Source organism: Rhinichthys klamathensis, unplaced genomic scaffold, assembly GCF_029890125.1.
Source record: "Rhinichthys klamathensis goyatoka isolate OS25496 unplaced genomic scaffold, OSU_Roscu_1.1 h1tg000009l_1, whole genome shotgun sequence".
In the NCBI taxonomy this organism is placed as follows: domain Eukaryota; kingdom Metazoa; phylum Chordata; class Actinopteri; order Cypriniformes; family Leuciscidae; genus Rhinichthys; species Rhinichthys klamathensis.
The window spans coordinates 3180672-3202500 of record NW_026606562.1 but is presented as its reverse complement, the minus strand read 5'-3'; the positions used below and the strand labels follow the sequence as shown (position 1 = coordinate 3202500).

Sequence of the window (21829 nt, the reverse complement as noted above, 5' to 3'; positions counted from 1 at the left end):
TATGTGCTGAAAAAGCGATAAAGGTAACTCGTTTCCGGTATAACATCATTATTATCTCTCGCTATTATCATCACCCGGTTTATTATTCCGCTTATTGCCATCTTAAAGGACATTATTGGGTCGTTTCAGATGGTATTGATTACCCACAGATGATCAATAATGTCAAGTCTAAGCAGAAAAAGGTTCAAATCTGTAATGTCAAACATGGTGCAGTCAAATTTAATTTCCGCGTTGAATTTGCTTTCCGATTTTGGTTTCTTCGTTTCTTTTTTAACCCTTTCTAGCGCCTTTTCATACTTTTGATGATTGTGTTATAATACACTGTCTCGTTTTACGTGTTTACACCTCAGGTTAGGCTTTGATCGCTTGTTGGACGATGTAAATAAATAATATTGTTGTGTCTGACATTTTCGTAAAGAAATGTTGATGAAAGGGGTTTGCATTTGAGTTTAAATCAAATTGTGACTCTCCCATGGTTTTGTGAATTTGTTTTTGTCTCTTTATCCTCGTATAGACATAACAAAGTAACCTCAGTGTGTGGCTCTAATGAACCAGGAGGAATTTTTTTTCCACTTATTGGCTTGTTTGGCTTTTTAGCATGTTCATCACGTCTGCCTCTCCATGGAGACGTTTTTAAACCTTTCAGCTGTGTGAGGGGTTTTTTCCCTTCTTGTCAAGGGACACCAAGACCTCCATGCGCACGCCAGACATTTGGTTTCCACATTATCCTTCAGTATTTGACTTTTTCATCTTATGCTCCTCTGCGAACATGCAGTGGTCAGTCGGTTTTAACTGAACACATGGTTGACTCCAAAATAAGGCAGTGGGGAAATTGTGTACTGGTTTGGGAAGAAAAAGCCTCATATATGCATAGACACAACATTGTATGACATTATTACAATGCTTTTAATCAAAAGAATCATGAATCTGTAGTAACCAAACACTTGAATTGCATGCATGTCCACATTTAATATAAATATCGACTATTGTTGTTTTAGATACAATTACTGATATTTAAATGTCTTTGCAAACCTTAGTTTTAAAAATGGCTAAAGTTCTGCTTTTTGACACAATAATATCTAAATCATTAGATTTCAACAATCAAAACATGTCATGTTATTATTGGAATATTCATAATTCATGTCTTTGGTAACACATTGTTTTAAGGTGATGTAGTTACACGTTACTTCATGTACTTACTTTAGTAATAACAGCAAATTATTCATGACAAGTACTAACCATAAGTTACATGTTGTTAATTAATATTATACTTAATTGAGTACAATGTAACTACATCACTTTAAAATAGTGTTCCCATTATATTTATGCTGTTGTTTTGCTTTAATTTTTGTGTAATGTTAGTTATTTTACATCATAGCTAATAGTTATGTTTAAAATGTTATGCATTTGAGAAAGTGTAAGAATCAATACAAGTTATTCCATTGAGGGGTACTAAGTGGAGAATGGTTTGAACAAAATTTCTAATATCTTTTCAAATTGTATATTCCCATCTGACTCGAAACTTAACGTTATAAACTGTACATCTAGTTTTTAGTCGTGTTCCAAACCCAGATTTAAAACCAAAAACTCCCACATAATTTTCTCCGTGTTGAGTCGGTTGGACGTTTAGTCACTGAATGTCTCATATGGACGAGGTTTAAAGTGAGTTGTTCTGGAATAAGGCCATATCTCTGCCTTGGCATGTAGTTGAGTCTATTTTCTGCAACCCCCTCATTCCTTCCCAAGGGAAAAACCAGTGAGTAAAGGGGGATAAAATTAGAGGACAGGTATAAGTTTCCTTCCTGCCCTTTTTTTTTCTTGTGCAAGTACTCTTACAACACAACATGTCTGTTTCTTCTGTAAGTTTCATATTCGTACTGCCATTTCTATATTGAACTAGGAACCCTATTGAAAGTCTGTGGTGGGAGGCTAATTTGCCCCAATTCTTTTTCTTTTTTTTCCTCATGTGCCCTTAATTTAATTGTGATTGCAGGTATCGCAATACCCTTTGGGCTGATCGTCTTGCAGAAGATGTTCTGGTCTGTTGTACTGTTGCACTTGTCGAGTGTTATTGATTCACTTTGCCCCTGAGAAGAACTCTCTTGGCTCTGTATTTGCTTGTTCATTTATGCCTTAATTTGTTTGAGCTAACCAGTCCGCGGAGATATTTATTCCTGATGCACCTTGTAAAAACGTCCTTTTATGGTGCAACCCTTCTGGAGGAGTGCTGAGAAAACGTTAGTAGAGGATGACAATATTGATTTATTTCCTGCACATGTGACTTCATTGTTGTTGGGTTATAAAAATAGACGAAGTATGAGCCGCCCCCCCCCCCACCCCCCGGGCGGACAGGTGCCTGAAAGTTTATTGTAGATGATTGCAGGGTTGAGTCTGTAAAGTACCTATTTGGGCTTTGCGTAAATAAAGCCTTAAACTTGGATTACGCCATACCGGTGCGGTCCGTGAGGCGAGGCTGAGCGGAAAAGGTGCGCCCTCGGGAAAATTCCCAGTGTAGAGTTATGCACTGGACCCCTCATAACTCCCATGCTTTCGTAATCAGACACGTAATCTTGTAGGGTGATTGGATTTGAGATGACGCTAGAGCCCGAGTTGGTGGCTGCCACTACCACAAACATGTCTTTTCTTTTTTTTTTGTTCTCGCTCACATGCAGATCTCTTGTTTATTTTCCAGTAAGCTGCTTCAGTCTTTGGAGGCACTGTCTGCTGCAGTGTGCAATAGTTCACACTTCAATTGCAGCCTAACCTAGATTTCTGTAGCACTGCTTGTAAATAACCCTGGGGCTCTGTTCTGAGGGAGGGGGCTTTAAAGGCAGCGGGAAACGGCTCTAATGCAAGGCTGCGTACTATCGGCACTGTGATAAGACTTGCATCATCAGCAGAGGTGTGGAGCTGAGAAGAAGAAAGCTGAGAAATATCCATGTTACCGCCTGGCACCGAGCAAATAGATTTCCCGTCTAAAACTGTGGACTTCTATAATATGCAATAACATGCAGTCCCGCCGAGGAGACGTGCGTTCGCTTAATGAGTTAATGTTCTGCCACATTGCTTTGCCCATGTGGCCCAAGCTTAGTTCGCAATCTCCTATAGTGCGCCGCATCGTCAGAATTGACCAGCTCTTTCACTGAGGTTTAAAGTCGACAGGAAATCAAACCTGACTGTGTTTACATTCTTAATACACGTTCTTTGTCAACGATTCAGCGGTGCACGTTAATATCTTTCAGCTGATGTCAGTAAAGCCTCATGTTTTCCAGTGCCCCCATTTCAATCATTTGTCTAATCAATTTGTTAATTTTGTTTTTTACGTTAAATATCCTGATACACTAAAAACGATATGATCAATAGGTTATGTCAACGTATGTTTTTACATTGCTTTAAATTATCAAAACTTTTTATTTTCAAGATTCTGGTTAATGTCATTTAAGTTGAAAAGACTTAAACATTCAAGTTGATTGTACTTAAAAATTTAAGGCATCTAAAAATTGCAGTTCTGTCATCATTTACTCTCCATCATGTCATTCCAAACATGCATTTTTCTTCTGCTGAATGCAAAGATAGTTTGAAGAACAACATTGGACCCCATTGACTGTCATTGTATAGATTAAAAAAACAACAACTCTGAAACGTTTTTCAAAATACCTAATTTTGTGTTCCATAAATGAAGTGTACATTTATAATAGATTCATACAGATTTATCATAGATATTGTGCAGTATAAATACAAGTCATTTTATTTCACAATAATTATTGTGATATGATGTAGGCTAGTTATTTTTGCTGGAAATAAGGTTGTTAATAAACCTTATTTCCATAAACGTATTTCTTTCTTTACATTGCTCAGATGGTTTTTGAGTCTACAAGCTCTACATTTAATGTTATCCTGCAGAACTGTAATGGCAGGGTTCAGCTGTATAATTTGTATCGGCAAAACCAATATTAGCAACAGCAGCTTAACACTTTGTTTTTAAGAGAGAGATGGGAGAGAGTGGAAAAAGGAAAAATAGTACAGTGTTGGGAAAGAAAAAAAACCTTGTTTCATGTAGCTGTAATGCTGCAGCACAACTCAGGTCAAGACTTTCTGTAGTGTCAGAGGCCTTTAGACTAAAGCTGCACTTTGACATTTTGGAAGAAAACAGCTCTGAGTACATCGTGCGACCTTCTCCTCCGCGTACCTTGAACACAAAGCAGCGATTTAAAAAATAGCAGCTTTTCATCGGCGGTCGACATGCCGAGTTCTTGTGGCGGCAAATGCAACAGTGTTTTTCATTTGGATTTCTATGGGCTCAATGGAGACGTCCTGGCCTGTGGTCTCGGCAGAGGGAAAACGGGAAGGAAGATCTGTCTTACAGGGAAGACGGCATGATTCACTAGCTCAGCATGCTGTAGAAACGCAAGTTTAATGTAGCATAGGATGTTAACGCGATGGCCTGGAGACTGAGACATGTTGTCAGCTCTGGATGGGAGAAACTGGGCAGATAAAGGCCACCTCACACAGACGAGCTTAAATTACCTGCTTACAAATGCAATAATATTGATTTTTAAAGATGTTGTTTACATATTACCATGTCTGATGTTGTGTCTGGCTGATCGATAACAGTTGGGGGTTGCGTCTAAGGATTTGAGAGGAAAATGAAACATTGGGCCTGTTTAATGTTTGCATGCACCAATTTGTGACCAGCAGCCTTTTGGATAAAGGGAGGCTCTCTGTTTACCCCTACTGAGCCGCTGCTTTGAGGTGATCTTTGACTCCCACACAAATTGCCTGCTGTTTACCGAAGTGCGACTGTGTCTATCGTGATCTTTGCGAGAATGCTATAGGAGGGTAATTGTGGAGTTGTCTTGAGTGAGCTTCGAACTGCTACTACCTTCAGATCTAAACCTAGACTGGAGGAAACACTCACAGTTTGTTAACCGATTAGGCCAGTAAACCGTAAAGAGCGAGGCTGGTTGTGGACTAGAGTGCCAGTTGTACTCAGGCCAGCTACACATTCACAAAAGTGGGAGTCACGTGAATGCCTTAGGCCTTGAAACGTCTACTTAAAGTTAGTGATTTACAATGTGCTGTTTAAACAATGATATATTAACCATTTATGATTTGGCCAGGATGTTTTTTTTTTCCATCCTCTGCTGCTTATTGCATTTAAAAGCTAATTCAAGCTGAAACCTAAATCTAGTCCTTAGTTTAACTAATTCCTTTTGGTGATCTTGGTTATGTGCACTACTTCCAATGGGCCCTGAGATAACTTAAAATGATTTAAATGAAACTACTAAAGATCAAGATATCTTATTTTAATTGACCCCCTCAACAACTCTTTTATTCCTATGAAGAACCAGGATTTCTATGTTCTTGGAAAACGTTTTAAGAGTTTGCTTTCTAGACCTTGAAAAACTCCATGGACATTTTTAGTGTGTGTGTATCATAAAGCTTTCATTGCTCATTAACGTCACCGTGAAGTTGCGCCCGACTTTTTTCCGAGTGAAATGGATTGAGGAAACATAGAGGGCGTGGCTTGTACTTTTCAGATTTTGAGCACTAACAAAGTAAATGGGGTCGATTTTGATTTCATTCCAAATTATTATGCAAAATTGAGTGTGTGGGATTTTTGTATTCTAGTTTATATTGTAATGTCATTGGGTCTCATTCATGAAACATTCGTAAATATACGAGTAAATATGCGAGTGTTTTACGCGTAAAGAGACCTTCCCGAAAACTCTTCTCCTGATTCACAAACACTTCGTAAACGTCAGATGTGATAGTGAAATGTGTGTGTGTGTGTGTGTTAATGAATTCCAATCAGTCGTAAATGGGATGCGCGTGCACGCTCACTCAATTACCATAAATCCCGCCCATTAAATCCGACTGACAACTATATATGGGCATCATATTATGACATGAAGGCGAATGAAAAAAAAAATTCTCAGATGCAGAAATTGAAGTTTTATTATCAGAAGTTCATTCAAAACGCCACATTTTATTTTCAAGCGTACATAGTGGCGTATCGGGTCCTAAAAAAAAGGAAGCTTGGCAGCATATTACAGATGCAGTTAATGGAGTTTCATCTGTTAATCGAACATTCCCAGAAGTGAGAAGAAAATGGTTCGACATTAAGCTTGAGAGCAAAAAACGAATTAGTTCACTTCGGAAAAATAGTATTCAAACTGGAGAAGGACCACCATCGCAGATGCTATTACTAGCTCTCATAATAAGAAAAAACATATGTAATTATTACTATATATAATATTTTTTCAAAATGCTGTGCAAATATGTACCCGATTAAGGTGAATTAAAATGCAGCCTTATTAATGAGCAAAACGTTCGGGTGTTAAGCGTACTATTTACGCGTGGCTGGGAGCAGGTGTAGATTTCTTGTGTACCAACTAACATTTGGAAAATACGAACATTTTAATGAATCCGAAAATTTACGCCAGAACCACTTTACACACGATTTACACAAAAAATCGTTCTGCTCGTGTTTCATGAATGAGACCCATTGAGAGCACCTACGATTCAGATGTGCGAGCCACTATATATTTTTGACAAACTCTGAAACGGTTTAACAGGTAGAAATTGTGAGAAAGTATATTTTTAAAAATCCATAGCCAGTATTTCACAAAAGAAAGTAAGAGTCATGGGGCCTTGAAGTATTGTTCTGGACTATGTATGGCCCTGGAGTCAAAACGGTTGAGAACGACAGTAAGAGAGTGGAAACTCTTAGCCCACCGTTTTCAGTGGGTTGTCTTTATGGCGTGCAGAAATGGCACCCCCTTTATAGCAGTCTTAACACTTTTAGCTGGGCCTACTCTGGAATATTCCTCTATGGTCTTTCGCTTGTTATCGATCACTGTTTTAACATTCATACGTCCTTAGTGTAGGTCATTTGCTCTTGCTTCTCATGGTTAGAGACGATCTTCTCATTTACCTTGCTTTTTGTAATAAATGAATAAATATTCTGTAAATGCAAAATCAGACATATCTAAGAAAAATGCTTTTGCTATCTTTGCAGACTCTCTGTCTTCTGCTACCCCATTTCCACCGCCAATTGAAATCAGTGCCGGCAATAAAGCAGGGGGTCTGATTAGAGTTTAAAATTCAGGGCATGTGCCAGGCCGCGCTCTGCCCACTCCTTGTGAATCTTAAATCCGTCAATTTAATTTTCCTTGAATGGCACTGGTGTGGAGGAGGGGGGTGTCAGTTTGTGGAATATCGCTTTAAGGAATCGGACCGAGTGCCTAGCGGATTTGTCTGTAAATCCACCTTCCCACAAATTTCAGAAACAAAGCTTCTTCTGTTCTTTTGAAATAAACATGCAGCTTGCACCAATAATTCTTTCCCTTTTTTTCACGACGCATTAGAGATGTTTGCTAAGACAAGTATTGCTAATTATTAAACCTAACCCTAAGTATTAAACTCTGGGGTTGGGTCTAGTGCAGAAGCTAGGCTGTAATATGTGCCGACACGAGTCATTAGTTAGGCCTCATCTAACCCAGCAGTCCTTAAATCATTAAACGACTTGGACAGCAAACATCACACTGGCTAGAGCGTGCTTTTCACACTGGCTTTGGTGTCAAGATCTTGGCCTCTGATAATGTATACTTTAAAGAGACTATAGAGGTAGTGGAAATGGGCCAGACCAGGTGTGTTTGACGCTGACAAACAATGCAACCTTCCAGCTGGTTCATAACTTGCAGTGATGACCTAGTAAATACAGCAGAACCGCTGTGGAACTTGAGGGAACGCATGAGTGTTATTTCTTACAAGTCAACACCACTGCCTGTCTTCACACTGCCTGGTGTCTGTGGAGACAATGATGCACATTGTCCTTATTATTTGAGACCACCAGGCTCTTGAGTTATTTCATGTTGATGGATGTAAGTGCTCCCTCACATAGTATAAAACCCAACAATTTTGAATCCCAGTAGCTTCCATTTTGTATGTGTAGAGAAGAGGACCTGGTATGCCAAGGGTGTATTCGCATTGTTCAGATTTTCAAATGTGTGTGTGTGTGTGTGGGAAGGTAGTTACCTTGGCAAGGTAAGGCTGCTTCAGGAATGCTGTTCGTGAGGAGAAATACAGTATTGCTTTGAGAGTATTAGGCCTATCTCATTTATGAATGAAATGCAGAAAGTGGGTGGTTGGAAAGAGGTAGGAAAGAAGGATGGGACCGAAATAATGATGTTCTGTTGCTCCATATGACAAATATATGGATTTTTCTCATGCAGTTTTCTTTATTTAGTCAAGGATCTAGCCTAGTTCAAGGTTTTTTAAATTTCCAAACATCAGTCATTGTTGAATATTGTCCACCAACACACCACTTATGTTGGCAGTAGTTAAGTCTTTTTAATTTGTCCTTTGGTTATAGGGCTCAACTTTTTTTTTCTGCTGGTCCTGTCAGGCCATCAAATCTCAGGTCATCAATTTTCACCAATTTTAATCCCCACTAGTTCATTTTAAATGGTTCTGCAGTGTGACAAATTATTTTTTACAAATTACAAATAGGCTATTCCATAGGCACTCAATTAATATAAGGTTATTAAAGCAGCATGACTAATTCTAAAAGAATTGGCTTTAGATGGTGTAGCTTGTTAATGTAATATTTCATATTATATTAAATATGTTCACTTAATACTTTTGTTGGAAAACAATGGCATGTGGTGCAAAGCTTTAGCCTACTTGTTTATTATTATTTCAGCTAATTCTAACTGAATCACACGTCATTCACACAAATATGACAAATCTTGTGTTAGTCTGCTAACATTGGCTTGGTGACATTTAAATTGGCATAATTTAACAATACATTGTTAAAATGACAGTTAGCATCTAGATTTTTAATGAATATTTGAATACTTGATTATTTTGTCTAACAGTGTAACGGATCTTAGTTGATCCGTGATCTGTAAGGACCAGGCCCCATGGTTCGACACGCATGTAATTTGCCAGTTAATTGCAAAGTTTAACCATCATAGAGTGAAAGCTTATCATTTGCATGTGTTTTGTCTTACCAATTTACACATTCAAGCGATTTTAAACCATTTCAGTGCAAGAAGAGGCAAAAGATAACTCAATTCAGTACTTGCGCACTGTTTTCTGTGCACAGCCGCACACACTCGAAGCGTGACACACACAGATAGGTGCGTTTCAGATAGCGCACACACTTCCTCATTGGTGTCTCCTTGCGCTTGAATAGACACATACACTTTTTTTTTTTAAATAACCATCTCTGCAAGTATTCTCGTAAACTCAGTCAGTTATGTCTTAAGTGAATGTAAACAGTTGAGGATGTGTATCATTACAGTGGATCTGTGCGTTAGGTCTAAAAACAATAGTAGCCTATAACCTGCTGCTCACTGTCATTAATGTTAATCAAACAACAAAACACAGCTTTTATAAAGATTAGCTAATCTATATTTAATACAGTGAAAACTACAGTGTTATTTTACAATGCTGTACCTGAATCCTACGGTTAAACATTGTCGGTCCAAGTCAACAGAACATTATCAAATTGTAATGTTAAATTTCAAGTGTAAATTTTATTAAAAACAAAATCAATATCACATTATCATATTTATAAGATTTGTAAGGTAAGTCGTTTATAAACCTATGCCAACAGCAGAATGCATCAATGTTTCTATATGCAAATTGTTCATTGTGACTTAAAAATAAAACTATAGCCTAAACCCTTGCTCTGAGTTTGCATGTTTTTATGTCCATGTTCTTGCTCATGAAATTACAGTGGCGTTAGCATTTCTATCATAAAAAAAAGTTACCAAATATTAAAGATTAAGTGGATATTTTAATGAAATTTTTGGCAAATATTAAAACAAGGATTTGAGCTGTAAAGTGTAATAACAACACTCACCCGGCCGTTGGTGCCTTCTGCAGGCATTTGTTGTAATATGTAATGTACATAAGTTAATTGTTTATTATGCATTGCATTATGTATTTTAAGTGGTGTTCAATAAAACCATATGATTGCTTGTTTTTAATACTTTATTTGAACCAATTGTCTTATTATTTTAAGCCATTTTAAAGGCTATTGTTCACTTCGGTTATTTTTTTTTTTTTTTTTTTATAAAAATAGACCAATTACTTAATTACCAAAATAATTGCTTGATTACTCAGTTAAATGTTAGTGACAGCCCTACAATGAATGAATAAATGAGTCTGAAAGCAGTTTGAGCTGATTTCATTCCAGTTATTTGTGGAAAAGTATGAGTGATTCCAATACAGTGGCACCCTTCTGCCATCAATGTAATGAAGAAAGGTCATTTGGTACAGTGGATTAGTTATTTTATGCAAATGTTTCATCTGAAACTACAGCTCTCTTTAAGTGTATGACAAGAAGAATAGGATCACTGGGGGTTCTCATCCAAATAGAGTCTCTCACTGTGATTATTTTTTTTCGTCTTTGGCTTCTGTGTTTTTGTAATATTTCAGTGTATTTGATTTATGTGGCTTATATTTGAGAGAATGTTTTCCACAGCAAAAATCTGAGATCTTCGACTGCTGTACCGTCTTCTCAAGTATCACAGATATAGGAAGATCTCTCGGCACAGTCTTATCAGTGATTTTGCCCTGTTTTGTGTCCTTATCCGCAGGGTACAGTTCCAGCCTTCCTGGTTTCATTACAAACAGAAGATATCCTCGAGAGTTATTGTCTAACACAAACCCACGTGTATCTCAGCATCTATGCTAAATACGCAGTTGGGTTGTTGATGTCTACTGTGAGGTGTTTATTGGCACAGACCATTGATCTAAGACACTTTGTGTTAAACAAGTCAGTGGTTATGTCTCTCAGGCCATCTGTTGCCCTTCTGTTTTGGGTTAAGGGCACTACTTACCACTTTTGCCACGTTGAGTCCGTTTACTGTTTGGAAAAACAGTGGCCTTGATCAGTTCTTGCCATCAAAGTTGCAGCAAGTAAAAAATGGTTCCTTGCAGTTCGCTGTACTGTCGTTTGTTCTGAACAAACATTGATCTTCTTTGAAGAGCTCTCCTTTGGTTGCATCTTGTATATATGCTAGAAAAACAAGCACGTTTCTGTTGTGTGTATAAGCAGGTCATTGTTCGGTGGCTTTATAGGCTCAAAGAACAGAAATGCTGATTGTAATAGGCGCCGAATGCCATCGGTGGCCCCTTGCGAGTTGTCCTTCATTTTCACACATTAGTAAAGTCCAGCACCCCCTCCTCCTCCTGTTCCTCCTGTCTGCCATCCCGTCATCCCTCCTGCCGTCCATATCCGTGTGCTGAATGTGACAGTCCCAGCTTTCCACTGCTTCAGCTCAGCACCTTGAGACCTTGCAGCTCATTCACAGATATTGTAGATTCACTCCCTCCCTTTGCTGCCATGTGGCGTTAAGGCTGGTGTGTGTGAAGGAGGGCCATCTGGCCATCTTACGGTTTCAGACATGATATTCTGAATCTTGAATGATATTTTAAATGCTGATAAATTCATAGGGCAGGATATGTGTGTGTTTTGGGTTTTCTTCTGCCAGAAATAAGAGCCGTGTCATTCAGTTTCTTATGCCCTTGAACTTGATTTTTTTAGCTGTATCTAATTTAATTTCTCCCCCCAGCCCCCAACGCCCTTTTTTGTTTTTTTGGTCAGTTTAGCATATCACCATTTCCGATTCATTAGGGCAGGTGATTTGGTTCTCCTACCTTGTGGTTCATCATTCACAGAGCAGATTTATTCATTTTATGTTTTTGTGCTGACTATTTCTGTATGTGGTTTTGTTGTTTACAGCTTTCTCAATGATAAAAAGTAAAGATTTTATCTGGGTGGCCAAAAATAATATGCCATGCGTTACATATGCTGCTTAAATTTTAACCAACAGGTTAACATCCCCAATGATTGCAGCTCTGGCTCCCGGCGTGCTGACTGTTTACTTGTCTTTAATAATAGTTGAAATTGATATAGTTAGGCTACTAGGTCTTGCTGTGGTATAAACATTGGAATCTAGTATTGTGAAATTTCACTGGTATCTGAAATTTGGTGGCATAACCTTATTTATTAAGGTTGCATGGTTCAAGCACAATGAAAACAATAACTAATTATTTGGCAGGGTAAGTAAAACGTTACGCACAGTAGAGAAAATCCTTAGCGTTGAGCCCCGAACACATTTGAAAAAAAAAATAATGGAAGATATTATTTATTGGTTTATTATTGATTGACTAATCTGAAAATAATCAAAGTTATTCACTTTTTTTTTATCTGCTAATTGGAAAAATAATTGATAGATTAATAATTGTGTAAAATTTGCTTTTAAAATCAGTCCACCCTACCTTTTTTTTCTTATCTAAAAATGTATTTACTCAAAGATGTTACATTACAGATTGATGAAACAATTTTCAAACAATTTAAGGTTGACTTTTTAGAGGTAAGCTGGTCATCATTGTATATCTACCATTGTAAGTTTCCAAGAGGAGGAAATTAAATCAATCCCTGCAACCACGAATTGCCAGGAATTCAAGGGCTGCCCTCCTAGCAGTTGGGTGTATCTCTTGAGTGTTTTTGGGTCAGGATGGTGTCCTGGTACATGTTAAGAGCCTGGGGGTTCCCAGCTGTCACTGGTATCCTTTACCAACTGGCCCCAATTGTCTATCTGCTCCAGGATGTTTTTTTTTACTGGTGGTCCTTAACAAGAATCTGATCTGGTGCTGCACCTGCCTGAGAACCAGCCCTTTTAGATCCCAGAGGACCCTCCGTGGTTTGCTCTTTTCTATGTGGGAATTCTGTCAAGATGGTCATTTTTGGCAATCAGAGTTGAGTAAAGCTCTAATCAGACATGATTGTAAAGGTCTCCCTACTGAGGCCCCTCTCGCCCTATGTGATTTTTCATTTAATGAAGCAAATGTCATTTATTTTCCAAAATTCAAAGTCTTCAGACTTCAGGTTGCAGTCTTGTCCCAGTGTGTCAAGCTCTTCTCCGAAATGACTGGGTCTGGATCACCCGAGGACAATCATTTCAATAATTGAATCAATCGGACAGCTCACTATTAAACTTCTGATAATACACACGTAAGCCTGGATGTAGGCATCTTGGACAGGGCTCCAGACTGCGACCAAAGCGGAACGAAACTACTAATTTGTGCTTCATGGACCGTTTATTCGTTCGGACCAATAATAGACAGCGCAGCGCCTCGAGCTACTCGCCAGTCGCGGGCCGATCTCGATCACGCGACACCATTACTACACAGCGCTGGGAGATCCAGTGAAGAAAACCTTTGAATTCCACTCAGAATTAATAACATCGCTGCGAGATCCAGTGAGAAACATTCAGATTCGGAGTTCTGTTATAAACCATAGATATCAGATCAAACGGCGCTGACGTGAAAACCAGGAGAAACAGTGTGCCATGAATGAACAAGTTATAGAAGGCTTTAAGTCCACAAATCAGCAACATTCACCATGGATTTAATGTAGTAACACTAACCATAACTATGGTATTGACATAAATAGTCAAACGCTTACAAGTACTACACACCTTTTTCCAGCACTTCAAAACTATAATATCATATTTAAATGTTATTTTTAATGTGATCCGCCAAAAAAATGTGAATCCTTCAAAGATTGTCCCCATTTATAAAACTAAAAGTTACAAGATGTAGGAAAACTCACACTTACTTAAAAAAATAAATAATTACCATTGTAAACCGTAGGTAGCTGCAGAGGACACTTATTGGCTATTTTCACTCCCTAATATCTATTTTTCACTCGTTTTGCTTTTGAATTAATAAGAAATTATGAATAATAATAATTGAAGTTAAATTCATCTACATCCCAAATTAAGCTCAGTGCTACCTGATACTTTCTGTAGAGCTCAGGCTCCGGTGCTGCTGCCCTCAAATGTTAGTCTGGAGCCCTGTGAACTTAAAATAAAACTGCACATTATAATTTCTGTACGTTAAGTCTATTATCAAAGCATTTGTCAGTAATAGTTATTTTGGGGCAAAATGTAAATAATTGAATTGCAAGCTCAGCAAGGTGTAAGGGGCTACAGTGCTCCTAGTAAAAAAAGTTAGTCTGGAGCCCTGTTGAAGTACAGTGCTTTCTTTTTTTTGTGTGTGTGTCTTTAGACATTTTAGTCTTTGAAATAGTTTCGTGAATAGAGCTTTATGCTGAAAAGAGTAGACATCATCCTCTTACCTACAAATTCCGAAGATATGACAAGTATAACTCTTTTTTTTGGTAATCTTTTAATTTTGTTGCTTTGCAGATTTTACAGGCAACGGAGAAAGCTTTAAAATGCAGCACAGTCAGACTCTCCACAAGCCGTACTGCCATCTGAGAGAAATAGCTGACGACTGACTTTACCGAGTTTTAATCAAAGTGAACATGCGTTCCTTCTCGTTTGGGAAAGCGGCACAATTCCCTAAATTGTTTTTCACGATTCATTTTAGCTCGTCATCAAATTAAAAACACATTAGAGAGGTGTATAGCACCGCTACCCTGGCTTTTTTCACATCTTAAGCACTGAGGCATCAAACACTGCTTTCCATGCAAGATACGAGCAGAAAAATCAAGTTATGTCATGCATGTCGCTATTATACGATAGCTTTGTTTTCAAGCTTCTAGCGCGTTCATCGTTTATTAACACGATAAGCGAATGTGGGGGTGTACATAATTGCGACATAATCCATTTAAGAGCCTGGTTTTTAAAAACATATTTTGCAGTGGCCTACAGGTGGGCGTTGAAACTCCAGATAGAGTCACTGCAATAAGCCGGAGGCACTAAAGACTCCCATTGTTGTAGGTATGCATATGTCTTCCACACCCTTTTCTCAAGTATCGGGATGCTGACAGGTCGTCCGGTTCATGTTTGCTCTACAAGCATGTTTGGACCGGTGTTTTTTCGAGGGCACTTTCCTTTAAAAAGGACCCTGGATGTGATGGTCCACCCCCAGCTGCAGTAGGCCTGCTGATGGTTTTTTATATGTTTTGTTTGTTTTAATATGGATTTACCCCATACTGCTCTTTCCTGTTGTGGAGCTCAAAGGCTCACCCAGGCTCACTCATGCATCTCATGAATTAAATTGTTAAGGGACATAACATGGCCGCTGCTCTTGGCGTGCTTACACACTAGCGTCTGCATTAAAGAACTCTGCAAATTCATTGATTTTGATTTCAGGGGATGGTGACTCACAAGGACATAGAAGAAAAATGAAGTAGGCCGGCATGCAACTGGTAGTTGCCCAGTAGCCGCGTTTCCACTGTCGGGCCAGTACGAGCCAGGGCTTTAAACGGGCCGTGCCGGGCTAATAGCCTCGGGCTCAAAATCTTCTGCGTTTCCACTGTCGGGCCAGAAGCTCTGCAGCGCTTCACTAAAACACGCCTCTCTGGAACATCGTCACACAAACACATCATTTCACCAACAAATGGAAGTTTTATCAGAAAACGAATCCGAAAGAAATCACTGGAAACAGCGTGATCACAAAACAAACAGGATAAAAGCGACCGTTTGCTGGCATTTTTGTTGTTTACTTGAATATTTAAAACCCAAGCATCGATGTTTTACCACCGGTTTACAATAAAAAGTGATAGGCCTACATTGATCATAATGAATGAATTTGTGTCAAAATTGCACATTAGTCACACAGAAATAGTGGTTTAGCCTACCGTTAGGTCTATTTCACAAAAGAAAGAGGACACACTTACTTATTCAGTTGTCTGTTTGATTTTTTGGTAGTTACAGGTATTTACATCACATTTAGAAAGCATGATCATTTTTACAAATATGCCACCAAAAATACGCCCTGAGGAGCTTTAGCACTCTCTCCCAGTAGGCTACAGTTATATTTTCAGTCTGAGAAACCGAGGAAGCTCCCGAAAAAAATGTTGCTTTATTTTATGATAGTCAAGAGACGAGACGTACAGATAAAATAAAACATGATTGTGATAGCCTTTATGATTTGTCTGATTTCTTAAAGCGTTCGTATTTACCATGTTTACTATGGTAATGGTTAGCCTGCATAGTCTTTTGCATTGCGTATAAATATTTCTATAGAATCCACATCGGATCACAAACAGAAGGCATTCAAACATGAAAGTGAGTTTTGAGGTAAATTATTTTAAAAGTCTTTAATGCGTAACCACTCCTCAAGCCCGAGCTGGCCCGCTTTGGACCAAGGTATTCGGTGGGCTAGAAAACCCTGGCCGTTGGCCCAGAGGAAACCCCGGAAGTGGAAACGTGGCTAGTGTTCCTTTCCTTCCAAACATTTTCTACTGTCAAGGGATCAACCGTAGGCCCAAAAATGAATAGTGGAAATTAATCAAATCATGCAATAAAATATAAATATTTTAAATTTAAAAGTGAATATAACCTAATTTTAGGGATGCACGATGTATCGGCCACCATATCGGTGTTGGTATTAAATTAGCCCGATATATTAAAGCCGATAAATAATGAATTGCTTCCTTCAGCTTGGACACTTCAGATGTGCACCGTTTCACCATTATGGTTTTAAATTGCTTGAAATATGATTGGAATAGTTTCAAAAAAAGAAAATATAGTTAAGTACAACATGTGCAGTGTGCAAGTCTGTCATATAGGCTTCAGACATGGGTTTTAATGGTGAGACTTTTGTTTTTGTAACCAGGCTCTCAAAAATGATATAACGATTTTGATTTATCAACCCATATATCAGTTATCGGCTTTCAAATATAAAGAATTATCGGTATCGGCCAAAATTTTCATATCAGTGCATCCCATTCCCTACTTATTTTTGTCTAGTTATTCTCCCTTCTAAAATATGAAATATTTATCAGTGAAATTACTCTTCAAAATTCCTTTTGAAATCATTCTTTATAATTGTAGATCCATATGAAATGCTTTATATATCATTATCTGCTAATGAGCAACTTTAATCGTTTCAGTCAAATGAGGGGACTGATTTCTATTTATATCATTAACTGTCTTTGCTCATGTAAACTGGCCAGAGTCTGGGCTGCATTGGCGACTTTTATCCTGTTGCCAGGGCTGGCTTGCTTTTCCAGTCGTGAATGACTTCTTTAGCCAGCCTCGATCTTCTTTTCCTCGTGCCCTGCAGTTGCCATTAATAGAAGGCTCAGCTATGTCAGAGCAGGGTGGGGAAGGAGTACAGTGCGAAGTGGAGAAGGTCAGCTTTGAGCTGACCAGGGCTTAGGTAAAAGCAAGCATTCTGATTGGCTCCTGGAGGTTTTCCAGGGGCTGCGGACAGCCAGGCTGACTGCTCACACATACAGCGTCCTATTGATGGCACTGTATCGGAGTCATTAATCACCGCAGTCAGTCTCTTCAGGGAGAGGCCCGCTCTCCGTTACTCAATCGCCAAATGAGGAGTGTGGTTCTAACCTCTGACCCTGCTGAGGGTGCATACCACACTATAATGGGAAAGACTACCGAGTACTGCTGAGGGACTCTCCAAACTAATACTATGACAGAGAGAGCATTGCAGGATTTTACTGTTTTGGCAGTACTTTCGTTTGGTAGCTATTTAAAGTCATGGTGTCAAGTGGCTTGCCAACACCAGTGAGGAAAATACAGACATGCAGTATGAATTGACCTAAGTGAGCTGTTGCCGATGGCTTGTAATGTAATTTCTCGTCTCTCTCTCTCTCTCTCTCTCTCTCTCTCTCTCTCTCTCTCTCTCTCTCTCTCTCTCTCTCTCTCTCTCTCTCTCTCTCTCTCTCTCTCTCTCTCTCTCTCTCTCTCTCTCTGTCTCTCTGTCTCTGTCTCTCTCTGTCTCTGTGTGTGTTTAATATTTTATGAATACTTCCTTCTCAAATCAGAAATGAATAAAATAATCAAGAGGGTTCTGCTCAGGTCCTTCCTACAATTCTGTACTATTTAATTTCGTTTTGGCACAAACGAACAACACTCCCTGCTTGTAAAAAAAAAAAAAAAGTTTATTTAGCTTGAATAAAATTCCTGTTTGAGATCACCTTGCCTGTGGTCATATTCTCAGGTCTCAGCTTGCAGCATTTTAATTGTCATATTGCTTTAATTTTGTGTAGTTTTCAGTCGCTGATGTGTATAGTATTCTTCAAATCTCTTGTGGTGCATTTATATTTTAGTTGAGAGCTGTGAGCATTGGTAAATGTGTTTTTATGGTATCTACAGTGAATTATGTACTTGTTCTGAGGGTTGGGGGAACAAAAGGTGTATGGGACTGGTCCATCCAAAAATTCAACTATGTATTGTATTTGTGTAGTTACATTTTTGCCAAAACCAAGGCGGTCTGTCTAAAAATGACATTACATATTATAATAAATAAATAAAAAGATTGTAAAAAAGTGTGCTGTTGTAATTATCCAACAAGGCACCTTTGTAGGGTTCCAGACTGTGACTAAACCGGTCGCATTTGCAATCAAAAATATTAATTTGCTAGTGATATTTTTGCTGAGATCGCCACTGGTGGCAATAAAAATTAACATGTTGTGGTTAAAAAATTGCATGCCTTTTTACAAGCATGTTCTGTGATGAGTAGCCTATCACGTTTTTTGTTGTGTTGCCGTAATAAAATGAGATGACTTTTGAGTTCTGAGCGCCAAAATATGCACAGGGACGTGGATCAGCTTTCAGCGTCAGAAACGCATGTCAAACCAAAAAATACCCTTTTTTCAAAGCCCTCTTCTCTATCGAGCAACGACGCTGATGGCTGTGCCAGCATGAGAGAGGAAACGACGGAGACGTGTCAGTGAAGGAACATGCAGAAAGTGCAGGAAGACAGTGCCTAGGCTATTTTGTGCACAACATGGATAAACATGTCAGCTGTGTGGACACGAACTAATCGTTAACAATCCTCGGTTTTAATTGATAATATGGATTCTTATTCTCAATATCTTTTAATCTTTGCTGTTTTCTTTTACTCCATGAACTTCACATTATTTGTAGCTCAGCCATCCATAATCGCAGTAAGATTTGTATTTATTTGTCACCTTTAATGTGTTTGTTAATTTTAGTAAACAATTAACAAACTTTCAGCTTTCAAATTCTGTCAATTTTATATCAAAATACAAGTAATAAATGTCGTTTTGGTGCTCTTTAATGTGGCTTGACAGATCGCTCACGCAGCATTTCGACCTTGGAAAAGAGCTTTTATAAAACAGCTTGAGAACAATCATGTTACGTAATGTCAAATTTACCTCAGAAAAGCCATTCAATGCTCAAACTCATTAGTCAGACAAATAAATATAGAAAGGGTAATTTTGCTAAACATGCACATAATCCTTATATTTTTACTTAACCTGTTGTCTACATGAGAAAGAATGCAAGGAGCTAAAAATGAAATTCAACCATGTAGAATGTGTTTGAAGAGCTGCCTTGGGTGTGCAAGACATACAACAACATTTATAGGATGCATTAGGAGTCCAAACTATACTTTTTGGCCAAGTAAAGCTGGCATTATAATGGTCAGTGACACTGGCTCAGATTCTGTGTGAAGAACAAATCTTTGTGACTATGTTCTCAAGTTGGAAAAGCAATTCAGTTCCTACTTTAAGTGAATCTTAGTTCCCAGGACATCCACAAGATGGATGAAAATGCTGATGCTGTAAAAGGAGGGCAGACGTGACAACACATGACAAAATTAAAACACGTTTATTCTTTTGTGCACTTAAAAAATAATGAATAAATGATTCATAATAATAAAAAAATTCCCTTATAGGAGCCAATGGCTCATTAATTGATTATTATTATATATATATTATTTTTTTTTTGTCTGGAGCCCTGCCTTGCCTGCAAGTAAACATTGTTGTCTTGCTTCAACTGGAATGCGTGACTCAATCCTTTTTATAAGCTTGTCCAATAGCATGGGCCCCTGGGGGTGATGGACAAGGGGTGTCACCATGGTACCAGGGCAAAGGGCGCTCTTCCCCCTTTGCCAACTGAACTGTTGTCTGCAAGCCTATTACTGCTTGCCCTCTCCCCCAACCTATATACATCCCTGTCAAATCCTAATCTCCCGGAGCGTCCAGTGGACTGTTTCAGGCCTCCAACACAATGGCCCTCTGTAGTTTTGCTGGCGTGTAGTAGGGACTGGCCTTCGTGATTCTCTTTTTTTTTTTTTTTTTTTTTTTTTTTTTTTAACGCATGAAGTGATTTTCATTTTGTCTTTAGAACAGAATGGCCTATTTCAAAGACTTCTCAGGTCATTTTGACTGCTGAAAGGGTCCGAGTCCATTGCCGGTGAGTCTGGCGGCAGGGTTCCTGTGACCAGTGCAGCTTCTTGTGCCGGGCTGATCAAGGGAGGAATTCTGTGATGGGCCCCTTTTTCCACCTTTTAGAGATCAGCCCGCCATTCCTGAGAGCTGAAAGGGCGTCTTTATCCGCAACCGGAGATGAGGTTTAAGTTCTTTCATGTACCTGCCAATTTCATCTGGCTCTTTGTGAATGCTCAATGGTGGGACTGTAGTGGAAAAGTGCGTAAAGCTGAAGAGGGTCATGCTACTGACTGTACCTCCAGCCATACCTGTACGGATAAATGATGTGCGATAAGACTTCAGGCATTCTGCAGATTTCTAATACAAGCCTTAAAAAAAACCTTGTCAAAAGGTGGCAGGGTTTTCAGCAGGAGTTCTTCTCTTTAGTCAACAGTTCATGTGAAGTAAGATTGACTTAAGTTTAAAACAGTAGTATTGGTGGCTTTTTTTATGTGTGTGTGTGTGATGGAGCCTGTGGTCTATGTAATGAGGTACATCAGCAGTCATTATAGATTATCCACTGGCATAATGAAAGTTCCTATTGGAAACTAACAAGTCAGGGACTTCAGTGACTTTTTCCAAATGGCTCTGAACCTGAGAGCAAGCACAGATTAGAGTCAGACACTAAATCCCAATGATTATATTTGTGGTGACTTGAAATGAATAGCTTATCGAACTGAATGAATCTGATGTGAACTTAATTTTATCTGAAAATCTATGGAGGGAGCGTCTTGGCAGTTTGTCGGCCATTGATGATCCTTGGCCTACACACTGTTGAGTAAATATCAAAGGTTTTGTTAAACATCCTTGAAATTCTTGCTCGTAACCCGAAAACACACCTTATGTTCTATCTCCACAACACAATGTTATTGCTCTCAGTAGTATCCATGTTTTTCTGTCAACCATGTGTCTTTAATTTTCATTTGATGTCTTTTTAAACATTCGAGGACAGTGTTTTGTCGGCGTCTGGTTGAGACTGCAAAACAAACCTGACTTTGAAAATGGTTGTTGATTATTTGGACTTTGTTATAAGAGTAACTTTCCTGCTGGCTTTCAGAATTAATCTCCAAAAGATAGTGAGTTGGGCCTACAGTGTTGTTGTTTGGGAGTCTTCTGAAGAAGCTCCTCTCGAACCCCCACCGAACACAGGGAGCGTGAGAGACCGCCCCACCCCTCTCGTATCCGCTTCCCTCGTTCATAGGTTGGACACGAGGACTCGAGAGCAGTTCTCGGGGGAAATCATCTGCATTGTATGGAGCTGCTCCCTCTTTAAATGCATAAAAATCTCCAGCCCACCCTGCACTAAACCCATCCCTCTTTTCACCGCAGGCTTTTTCTCCTTCCTCTCGGAGTGAAAGACCTGCATGAATAACAAACCTCTAGAGTGTAGAGCTCTCCCCCCCCATGAGACAATTCAGATGGTGTGCATTCCTCTGAAGTGTTTAAACCGGTCGGTCGCTATGGACTGACCCCCTGTCTCTGACCATTTCTGTCAACACTCATGGAGCAGGTTACTCTTCCAGTGCTGGGTGTTTTTTCAGGGACATGTTCGATGATGAATGAGGCAGAACGGGAATGAAAAGCACAGTGTGAGAGGAGAAAAGGGAGAGAAAGCTGTGAATGGTAATCAGA

The 21829-nt window shown here is 39.0% G+C and overlaps 1 protein-coding gene across 2 annotated transcripts in view; it reads left to right on the top strand.

Annotated features, from left to right (window-relative positions):
* Positions 1-21829, top strand: part of dag1 (dystroglycan 1) — a 33975-nt gene that overhangs the window by 2294 nt on the left and 9852 nt on the right. The window lies entirely within an intron of this gene.